The 12,025-nt window shown below is 39.7% G+C and overlaps 1 protein-coding gene across 3 annotated transcripts in view; it reads right to left on the reverse strand.

Annotated features, from left to right (window-relative positions):
- Positions 1 to 12,025, reverse strand: part of LOC139448102 (protein draper-like) — a 75,054-nt gene that overhangs the window by 54,288 nt on the left and 8,741 nt on the right. The window contains exon 2 of one of the 3 annotated variants that reach the window (XM_071229616.1): positions 3,004 to 3,046. The exons of the other annotated variants lie outside the window; for them this stretch is intronic. The gene's annotated coding sequence lies outside the window, so the exon portion shown is untranslated. The remainder of the gene's footprint in view (positions 1 to 3,003; positions 3,047 to 12,025) is intronic. 3 annotated transcript variants of the gene reach the window in all.

Raw genomic sequence — 12,025 nt, forward strand, 5'->3', positions numbered from 1 at the left:
TTTAAGAGATTTTTTACTAAAGTACTGTTGGAAATGCTAGAAAACTGCTATTGCCAGTTAAAAACGATATAATATTTCACAGACTGTTGTTATTGAAATATCGAGTAGCTACCGATCGCTCTACCTGTGGTTTGAAGTATTTCAGTCACAAGGAGTCCTATCGACAAGTTTACAGGAGACAAATTTGAACGAAAACAGGAAGTTTACATTTATTTTAAGTCCAATGATGGCTGTCTGAAACGGACTATAGAAATATGCGCACGTGGCTCCGTTATAATGATAATAATGTAGTCTTCATAAAACACTTAATCCACAAACACAAATCATTTGGAGAAAGTTCTAGATGTGCATCTTCTAAAATGACAAAACGACGATGCGTTCGTTTTGTTGACATTGCTCCCACGATGCATGTTACGTTACACTTGCATTACCATAACCAAGGTACACGATATGGAGTCTGTACTGGGAAATGTATACAAGTTTTTTACACTTTAGAGAGATAGAGGGAAAACATGTATTTATTTAGATTGGGTGAATTACCGAACTGCCTAAGCTATTGGGTTTAATTCATACCATCAAGTCTACGGTATGATAAATAAAACAAAACAGGTATAGGGGTGGTCTCAAGAAAGAAACTGGGACGTAAAAGGATATTAGAAAGCTTTGATACAGGGTGATTAGGCGTATAGTGTACAAGCGTTATGAGCAGAAGGTAACCCTGACTTGTAGTAGAATTTAGGAGGAATTATAATAACTGTACGAACCATTGCTCTCCAAGAGATGGGATTTCGATACACTGCGCGTGGTGATGACCGACCACTTTTCAGGGAAAATATTCCATCCTGTCTATGAGGTCACATTATCTCCGAACCATTTATAACTATTAGGGCGTCCAGATAATTTCCCTTGATGAAACATTCCACTGACTACATGTGGCTATCGGCAGATGGACAAAAAGCACCCATAGACCATCAGGTAAAGGTAATCGTGTCATTGTTTTGCACGAGGCAACCCATGATATTGGGGTTATTGATGCATGTGTGCTAGTTTTCGAGGCTACAAAGAAAACTGGTGATTTTCATAAGGAAATTATAGGAGGTGATGTGTTCATAGACTGGTTGGAACTTCAGCTATTGCCCATTTTAAACAACATTAGTGTCATTGTCAAAGATAACGCCAGGTAATATAACGCCCGGGAATCAGATACTGTCGCACAAACCATGATTAGTCTGAAGGCTGCGTATACAGGAAAATATGACATTGTCGACTACAAACCATATGAAACGAAAGTTCAACTCATGGAGAAAATTCGGCCGAATAAAAACTTCGTAAAGTACAGGACATATGAGCTGGCGGCACAACACGGTTATGTTGTCTTACGTACGCCAGTCAGACATTGTGAGCTCAACCCTGTTGTGCACATCTTGGCTCAGTGTAACGCGTTCGAAGCAAGACATAACACTACATTCAAAAGTACAGATTCATATACGTCATCAGCGGAGGTAAATGCTGTCTCAAGAAATCATCTGTAGAACAACAAATACTAACCGGATTCCAAAACCGCAACCTTCCAATACTCATGATCATCCCGTTTCATAGCTCTTAACTATTCCATCATGTTTCCAAGCAAATATTATGCAGTACATATCCTAAATTGCTACCCCATAAACGCATGTCAATTAAGTACAATAACAGATATATTTTGAGACCACCCCCGACTCGGTGACATTTGCACCTGAGAGAACGCACAGGACGGTGTGAAGTCATCACCTCGGGACAGGTGTTAGGTAACTACCTCAGGTTATAGGCCATTTCATACATGCAAGACAACACACATATTTTCTAAGCTGATCATCATTTTACCTGTGCAAATACATTATAAGGGTAATCACAGTGTCGGTTAGGACAGGCTAGATTAGGGCAATTTGCGTTATATTGATATATGCTCTTTTTATAGTCTTGTGACTAGTATTAATGAAATGAAGCCAGAAAAGCGGTTTTCTAGCATTGCCGACAGAACTTTATATTATTAATCATGTCTCTTCGACCAGAAATGGGATAATGCCTTTACATTCTAAACTCAATGGAATCTTAAGATTTCTTCTTGGGTGATGATAGTAAATCCCATTTCAAATCTGTGAGCAGAATCTGAATGCTATGGGTCAATATTTCTAATTTTAAGAGATTTTTACTATATTATTACTCATATGTCCTCGACCAGAAATTGGATAATACATGTACCTTTAAAATCTACAATTAATGAAATCTTAAGATTTCTTCTTGGTTGATGACAGTAAACAACATCTAAAACTTGTGAGCAAAGCCTAAACGCTATGAGAAAATATTTATAATTTTAAGAAAATTTTGACTATATTATTATTCATATCACCTTGACCAGAAATGGGATATCACCCATACAATCTACACTTAATGGACTCTTAAGATTTCTTGTTGGCTGATGATAGTAAAAAACATTTCAAACCTGTGAGCAGAGATCTAAATGCTATGGGTCAATATTTCTAATATTACAATATTTTTTACTATATTATTACTCATATCGCCTCGACCAGAAATGGGATAACGCTTGTAAAATCTACAATTAATGGAATCTTAAGATTTCCTTTTGGCTGCTGATCGTAAATCCCATTTCAAACTTGTGAGTAGAATCTGAATGCAATGAGTCAGTATTTCTAATTTTAAGAGATTGTTTACTGTATTACTCACATCCCCTCGACCAGAAGTGGCATAAATGTAATACTTTCAAGAATGAAAGGAATCTTGAGAGTTTTGTTTTCTGATTATTGTCATTCACATTTCCAACCTTTGAGAAACATGTACTTTGATAATAAGCTTTGCATATGAAACAATATAGTTTTAATAAATGCTTCGTCCCCTTCACAGCTGTAATAGGCTAACTGATCATCATGGATGGACTGACTGCATAATGTATGACATTGTGCTATATCTGTACCTGCCTTGTTAAGTAAAGGTATAATCACTTACCTTGACGTTCTCGCTTTAAAAGCTTCAGCCACTTGGCCTTCAACTGCAAGGATGAGAAGACCATTTTGATCAAGTTGTGAAGGGAGGACAACTCTTACTGTTGCTTTGTCTTGCAAATTTTAATGTTAATGATGACAAAGAATGAGATAACAAGTTCAATTCTCTATTAGTAATGGGTTTATGAAATATATGTTATTTTTCTTACGTTGGTAATTTTGAAGCCTTTCTAATTATTTCAATCATATTAAATAATATTATTTAGATTCCATATGTATCAGAGACCATAAACTATTTAATAGTCTCTCCATATATATGAGGAATTTTGCTGGCAAAATGGTTATGAGAGCTGCAATGCATATATGTCAATAAGCTGCCAGGAATAATTCAATGAGTTTCCCAGTTAACTCTCTCACATTCCGCATCTGCTATGCCTTGAAGCAGTTACATGCACCTCCAACATTAATAACAAAAAAGTTGCTTTTCTCATCATGTACACAATAATCAAATGGAGTGATTTTGAATTATTGTTACCACAAAATTCTTGCATTATAGTGATAATTATATTTACAAAAATGACTTTGGGACTTGAGAATAAAAACAAAAATACACACATCAGTTGCCAGAGGGCTGTGAGGTATTGGGGCTTAGAAATCCCTGGAATAGTACAAATGTAATTGTACCCCTTTTAACTCTGTTGTGTATCATATTCTCTGTTTGATATTTAATGACACACTCAGTAATATTCAAAATTATAGTATAATTATATTACTTTACATACCCTCCTACATATATAGTGTGAACATCATCGCCTATTGTACAATGTCATGAGTGTATACTCCTAGATATTTTCCTTCTGTATCTCTGTGTATTAGAAGAATAATTAATAATAATCTTGAAAAATAGCATAACACAAACATCCTGGGAACTTGGATTATTGCACTTATATCCCCTCCAATGAGTGGCATACCATCTTTTAAATATATAAATAAGAGAATAATTTTATTTTCATCTGGCTTTTGCTATTTCATAGGAATACACTGTGTTCAGAAGTGGCCTAGATAGCTATTTAACAGAAATGTTACTCTATTATTAAACATGTCAGCACCTCACGAAGGTTATGATATGATAGACAATCAAATAATACATTTGGGAGTGATATCATGCTTAGAAATTAAACATGGCAATGGGTAGTAATTACAGAACAGCAACACGACCATTTTTATAGGAATTGCATTTTTTCATTAGCGATCTTTATAAAAAGAAGAAATTGTATTCTGTTTTAGTTCCCCATTACCACTTTAATGTCCTGCTATATTTAGCTACAAATGTTGGATATCGAGGCAGTAGCACTGCCATTGTCGCACCTTGCAGAACAAAAATAAAAAACACAAGAAGTGCAGAAGATTTTGGTCTTATTAAATGTTTGTCAATTAAACACATAGTTGCATGTGACAGATATAATTCTCTATAGTGTTTATCCCAGTTCTGGTCGTATCCCACTTCTGGTCGCTACACACGTCCACCACCACACACACAGCTGATAACTATTTACATCAGAATGTCATTAAATTTCCTTTAGCAGTCAAGTAAAAGTTACTCATCTACCTATATCCCGACATCATGGTGGAGTCTGTCATTCATTGAAATAAGGATCAGAAACATTTGATGTGTAATCGTGGAGTTGTGGTCGTTCCCTTCAACGGTTCAGAACTGCTGGTAGCCCAAACAACTAATGACATATTTCCTGCCCCTTAATCACATTCGGGTTAAGGGTCGTTGCTTCTGATATTAGAAGGAAGGCGATCTGTCCACAAGTACTAAAATATTATGAGAGATACGTGCATGCTCCCATGCCTGATAAAACTATCAAACTCCCGAATACATCAAAAGACGCATAGAAGTATAATGAAAACAAAATGATTTAACACATAATAGTGTCAGATGCAATACATTGAATGAGACTTTCCATTGGCTTTAATCCTGCCTTTTGCGAGGCATACAAAAAGATCTACATGAAGTCAAGAGAGCGGAAATGATACATAGGGGTTGACGAATTGGGTTTCAGACATAATTTCCGTGTCAGCGTGGATACTGAAATATTTCGAAAACTTTCACAACCGACAAAATAAGGCATTATTACACTTTTACGTTTTGAGCAGACACTGCTTCAACCGTGATATACACATCTGCATCTCTACGATCTGTTACCAGAACAGTAGTGGTACATAAAAAGATATACGAAAGGTAAATTTATCTGCACAAACATCGGAGTTTTTTATTACGAATAACGCACCATACCGACTGACCGACCAATTTATCTGCGCAAACTTAAATCCTATGTATTTTGTTAATGAATCTCCCTTTATACTGAATTATTACTGTCTGGAGATTCCCAAATGCGCTCACAACTTGATGACGTCGTAGATTGGAGGACGTTATTATGCAACAGCAGCAGTACAAAATGTATACTGCATTGAGATTGTGCATTATATGTGAGCCTACTGCATTGTGAGTGTCAACATACACGTAGAAAAGTAATCAAACGAGCTGCGCTGAACGACCGCAAGGGTGGTTTCGTTTTCCTTATGCTATGATATAGTGTGTACCTTGTGTTTAACATGTTTGGGTAGGCCATGGAACTGTATTAAATGTACGTTTAAAAAGATACGACAAATAGATTACAGACCTTTATTCTCATTCGTCTTCTAAAGGTGGTCATACTAAAAGGCTGGACGACCTAAAGTAACGCATGGCCTTAATAGGTCATATGAATCCCCTTTCAGCTCTTGTCACCAGCACAGCATCTTTATTTAACGTATTTCGCAAAACAAACAATTAATTTAGTAAACATTGTGAACTGCCCTCTGTTTGTGTAATAATGCCTTTGGCTATTTCAGCAGGTGCACACAATTTGACGTATTACCTTTATGTGATCCTTTGCAAACTTTGAGTAGTATATGTCAAAAGTTGTGTAAAATCCAATTTATTCCGCACTCTCTTTCGACAAATCCTTGAGGATCATCAAAGGGCCCACTTGCACAAACCGAACTACCGTCGGCCTATTTTAGTTTGCTATCGTTGTGACGTTAAAACCGCTGTGTGCAAGTAAACACAGGACTGGTGATTGTCAGTTGATTGTAAAAGTGACACTTCATAATAGGCCCTGTCATTCTCGTCATCTATATAGCAGGCATGATCTGATTCCTAGATGTTTACAGCTTCATGAATGTATCACATGTTTCATTTAAATTTTGAATTACATTACTGCTGACGGTGTGACATAATGCATTATTTCGAAGCGGAATGACAAACGACCTAAACGGAATTCGTCTTCTGAAATCAATGATACTATCAACAAGATCAAGTACATGTATCATAGGCATAAAAGTGCAATATGTATTTAGACAATTAACAAATAATTAAAGTAATTAATAATTCATTAAGACACCTACGTGATTATATAAAAAAGTCAAGAGGGGGAGTTGGGGTCGATAAGATGGGAATATCTCTGGTAGTTGAAGACTACGGGAGCATGCCTGGCCATAAGCATCCAGGGTCGAGGGTAGTAGGTCGAGGGCTATACATTAATGAAAAATGATTAACCAGATGGGGAAATAGATAAAAAGGTGGAACTGAGATGAGAGGGATGGAAACGTCAGGGACTTGAGACATATATGGTATTGGGGGGGGGGAAATAGTTTGAATTCCAAAAGGGTGAGAAGCGACTTCAGATCAAGCCGAATAAGGTGCTGGTTATTAGATAAGAGTGGGGAAGAACGACCTAAGGTGAGGGGGGAAAGGTGTTTGACCAATGGAATATGAAAAAATGGGTAAAACCTTGACGTAAGCTGGGGGGTAAAAGACGGGGAGACCCAAGGTTCGGGAAGACTGGAGGATCCCTCTTGAGCACCATGATCTCGACCTTACTCTTGGAAACACCAGATCATACCTACAGTATTTCGGCCAGGACCGAAGCTTCGCGGCTAAAGTCCATTAGAACATCGTGACCAGAAGTTGGTGATCAATCTTGTGATTGAATAAAGCCATCGACAAAAGAAAACTCTTTCTGCTCATTGGGAGAACTACGGTAATTTATCCAAGGCCCTCGGGTACTGACATTGTACCTCTTGCACATCCCAGACTGTCAGCACCAAAGAACGAGGGGATTGCCGTAGTTCAGGTGAAGAGGTAACAACTGTTACACTCCTGTAATTAACATCAATTAACGCCTGTAGTTAAGGTGTTAAAAGTACCTTGGATACGTGGTGGACTGATGCGGGGTACGATCTTCCCTGACGACTGCCAAAAAGCATTGTCAGGTAACGTTGTGCACAAGGTGCACAAGCAAGGTAACGTTGCGCAGCGGTTGCGCAAGTAAAGTGGACTTGTGCAGAGGTTGCACAAGTAAGGTAACTGTGTACAGTATTGCACCAGTCAGATAACAACGCGGAGAAGTAGCACGGGTGAAGTACCTGTTCTTGAACAGTCACCGGGAAGGAGATCACTGGCATGGGAAGGAACGTTGCAGAATATGCACAGCCACGACCACACCGAGATCGAAGGGGGACGATTGGAGAAAGACTGAAGAGTGCCGAATCAAGAGGACGGGAGAAGTGCAAGAAATCTAAACAGAACTATAGGTGGTGACATTTTTTACATTTGACATTTGTGTGTATTGCCAAGTTCGTGGATCAAGTCGATTGGGTAAGCAGATATTGATGCATGATAGTGAACATAATTATTCATATAATTGTTGTAAAAGAGCGAGATCCTTGAATTAAGCATGCCACTTACTCCATAATATAGCGGTAAACCTATATCAGTTAAGCCAGTAAACGAGCAATGCCTAACACCAGTCCCTACTTTCAATCCGGCCTGGTCAGCATTGTTTTCATCGCCATTTGCTAGTAATAAAACAGGCCCCGATGAAATAGAGAGCACCACGACCATGAGCACAACAATCGTAGCACAACAATCGTAACGTCAATAGACACCCCTATCTCAGCCCCCAGTAACACAACCTTGGACCACCCCCCCTCTACCATTCGACAGGTCACCCTTCAACACGCCTTTAACAGGCCCTCAGCTGATGCAGACAGATATATTCACTACTCCCATCACGCGCACGGTAAATGTTCCCAGCTGTCCTGCCTTCCCCCCCCCCCCCCCCCCCCCCACCACCCCCACCAGCCTACCAGACAGATACACTGGCTCCCCCGTATAGCACCAATTCCAATCCTTCAGGGACAGGGAACCCCACTCATACGATCACAACGGCTGTTTCACTGTCCGCAGTGCCAGTGGTACCATACGATGGGCATGATCCCCTACGCTTTTGTAAGGTACATGGTTACACAGAGGAGGAAAAGCGGGAACTGTTTCCGTTATATCTAACAGCACACGCCTTGAGGAGACGTTAGCTAGGGATAATTGCTCCTGGCAGAGCCTGAAGAAATCGTTCTTACAACGTTATGCTCCCAACTCCAAAGTGATGCTAAAAAGAGCTAACAAACTCATTGATAGGAAACAAAAACAGGCCGAACCATTCGCCGACTTTCTACAAGCAGCCCGGCATCAGGCAGCTATTATTGGCAGGAACAGTGACTTTTTTATCAGGGATCACGTTCTTAGAAATGCATGCCAAAATGTCAAAAGATTTGTGATCACTAGGCCACACTCTACCCTCGCTGAGGTGGTACAGAGCGCAGAAATCGCTGATGCAACTGGCTGTCATGAAAAGAACTCACGAGTCATGCACGCTATCTATTTGTTAAGAGAACAGGTAGATGAGCTTACCACCAACTCCCAGCAAAATACAACACAACCAGTAAATGTGGTAGACCTAAGTCAATACTTGTATCATGGAACTGTTCTGGGTGAACAGTTCCTTCCAAATGACATGCTGGTTTTCTTGGGGAATTAGTCAGCAAAGAGCCAGAGTCACAGGAGACTAATCACAATTTTATTTACAAGAACAATTAACAATTTACAATTTATGCTTAAATAATAACTGAGGGTGCCACAGAGAGTCGGTACACACTCTGGGCTGTGGGAGAGAGGTCTGCTTTGTAAGAGAGTCAAACCCCTTCTCTCTGGACCAAGGCTTATATAGCCAAGGTCACCTAACATTTAGTAAGTAATAAATATAAATGTAAACAGTAAATCATCAGTGACATACTTGCACATCCTGTTCAGGATGGCAGACGGTCGATGTACACAAAAATGGGGATTAACAAGTAGGATAAGCATCTAATAAATAACAGCAATTAAGTGTTTCAAGGCATATAGATGTCATGGCTCCAGGGTAATGAGCCTTTGCAATCAAATGTTCTTCAGACAATGGGTGTAGTAAATCAGTCACCTTGACAACTTCCCTCCGTTACGTGAAGCTTGGACCCCAAGCTTATATGAGTCCAAATTGATATGTGTGAGTTTTTTTCACCAACGAAAACAACCATGCAAATGTGAACAAAATCAGTTACATGAAATCCTTATGCAACAAATATATCTATGCAATGACGGTATGAAAGTGATCATCTAGCCAATTTGAATTAGTGCCAGTTTGAAAACTAACCAAGTGATCTTTGTAATGTGCAATTTCACTACAAGTTAATTACCGCTTTGCACAGATTCAATAAATATATCACTGAAGGTTCTTTGAATTCAGGAGTCTAGTTTGGCGGTGCGACTCAGCACCGAATAATGATAATGAGTAATGTCACAAAAAGCACAAATTAAACATCTCAGCAAATATTTTGCATGAAGAAATTTGAAACCAGGAGTCTAGCTTTACCGTGTGACTCAAACGGTACTTGTGGGTACTATTGCCCTTTTAAGTACAATGGGTGCTCTTCCCGTGTCTTTGACGGAGCTTGCCCAGATATTGTGGGTGCGATGCCCAAGAAAAAAAAATCCTTAATTCCGACATCAAAATTCTGAAATGCTGAATACTGCTGTGCTGTTAATTACTTAATACTGACATACAATACACATATGTGTAGGGGTGGCTTACCCTAGAATATCCCTAATCTGAATTCAAAGTCCTAGACAATACATTCAATTTTCTACCAAACTGTGCACATTAATTACTTGTAACAAATGACAAAATTGGTCGTTTAGATTTTTGAAATTATGAGTCGAGCTTAGAGGTGTGACTCGATAACCCTACAGCTTAGGTTTGTCTGGGCCCTAGCTGCAACTATATGTCTGGCGTGGCCTGGAGACATTTCAAAGATTCCCTACACAATAACTTCAAAGATCTAGCTGACTAAAGATGTAATTTGGAGTATATTGCACATATACAAAACTGAATTTTGGAAAGACACATTTTGGCATTAATATACTGGCTTTGATTAAACATACCTGGTTGCACTATTCAACAGTCACACAATATATATCCTTGATTGAGTCCATGTAAGTAAACACAAATTAGTAAGTCCCAATGAGATATCTTGTACACAGTGTCCATCTTGTAGGTGCCCGTCAGGCGGTTTCTGTATTGTGCAGGGTCTGCATGAAGATGGCTGTGGTTGGGTCTCTGTGGGATAGGCGTGTATACTTCTTTTCTTAGGTCATGTGCAGGAACGACATCTTGAAGGGGAAGTCTTAGCAGTGTTGCTAAGATATTCGAGCAGGGAAGTTTTTGGATCGGAGAACTTGTTCTTGATTGGAGAGGTTCTTGTTCTTTCTTCAATCTTGTTAAAGGCCATTTCTTCGTTCTTGGTGATTGGCCACCTGGAAGGTAGTATATCCTTTTAATAAGAGACTGTCACTTCCTACAGTTTTGTGAACCATATGCCATGCTGCAAAGAGGTACAGGAAAGGACAGACTAAGAAGTCTGTCATACCCGATAGCTCCACCAAATTAACAACGCGTGTGGGTCCGACGTTGATTAATGAACAATTTGCATACTCGTATATGCAAGGGGCCGACGTATGGTTCCTGTAGGAAGTGACAACTTGGAGACGATGGCTTGCGGTATATACAGTTTTACTTTATACATGTAGATATATACATACAAATGACACTATGTGCCAAGTCAGCACATAGTGGTAGTGCTTGTTGTCTTGGTGCCCCGGAGCACCCAGCCTAACCCTAGCTAGGCTGAGGGTAAGACCTTTCTTTTTTCCTTCTCAATCTCTCTGGACCAAGGCTTATATAGCCAAGGTCACCTGACATTTAATAAGTAATAAATATAAATGTAAACAGTAAATCATCAGTGACATACTTGCACATCCTGTTCAGGATGGCAGACGGTCGATGTACACAAAAATGGGGATTAACAAATAGGATTAGCATCCAATAAATAACAGCAATTAAGTGTTTCAAGGCATATAGATGTCATGGCTCCAGGGTAATGAGCCTTTGCAATCAAATGTTCTTCAGACAATGGATGTCGTAAATCAGTCGCTATGACACTTGCAACACCAGACACCGCAGGTACCACCAAACTACACAGAGAACATGGCAACACCTACTCGGCAAAGGCCTTATCAGTCACAAAATTACCCATATGCCCAGACTCGATCACCCACCAGTCGTAACGACCGGTACTTACCTCAGGGAAACTACTAGTATAAATCGGAGGGGTTTACCCCCCAACAAAATCTGATACCGAACAACTGTGCATACACGTGTCGAGGATGTGGTTTGATGCATGTGCATCCCAGGGAATGTAGAGCCCGATTAATACAGTGCTTTCGCTGCAACAAACAAGGGCACATTGCTCGGTGGTGTACCACAAGGCAACCCCCAGTTTGATGCCAGGAGCTTGAAAACAGCCCCATACACTATCACTCACAATCCTATCAACATCCTGACATTCCAATAAGCTTAGATGTAAGAAGTGAACCAGCACCTTCCGTAATCACCAGTGGACATGGGTCAACACACACACACACACACACACACACACACACACACACACACCCCACCTTCACTCCACAACACCACTAGCTGGCGGCAGCAGTCCGGGAAACCGTCTCTGTACCAACCCCTCACACAAACGTCTAACCCCACCAA

This window comes from Haliotis cracherodii, unplaced genomic scaffold (genome assembly GCF_022045235.1).
Source record: "Haliotis cracherodii isolate W230 unplaced genomic scaffold, xgHalCrac1.p SCAF_7, whole genome shotgun sequence".
Taxonomy (NCBI): Eukaryota; Metazoa; Mollusca; class Gastropoda; order Lepetellida; family Haliotidae; genus Haliotis; species Haliotis cracherodii.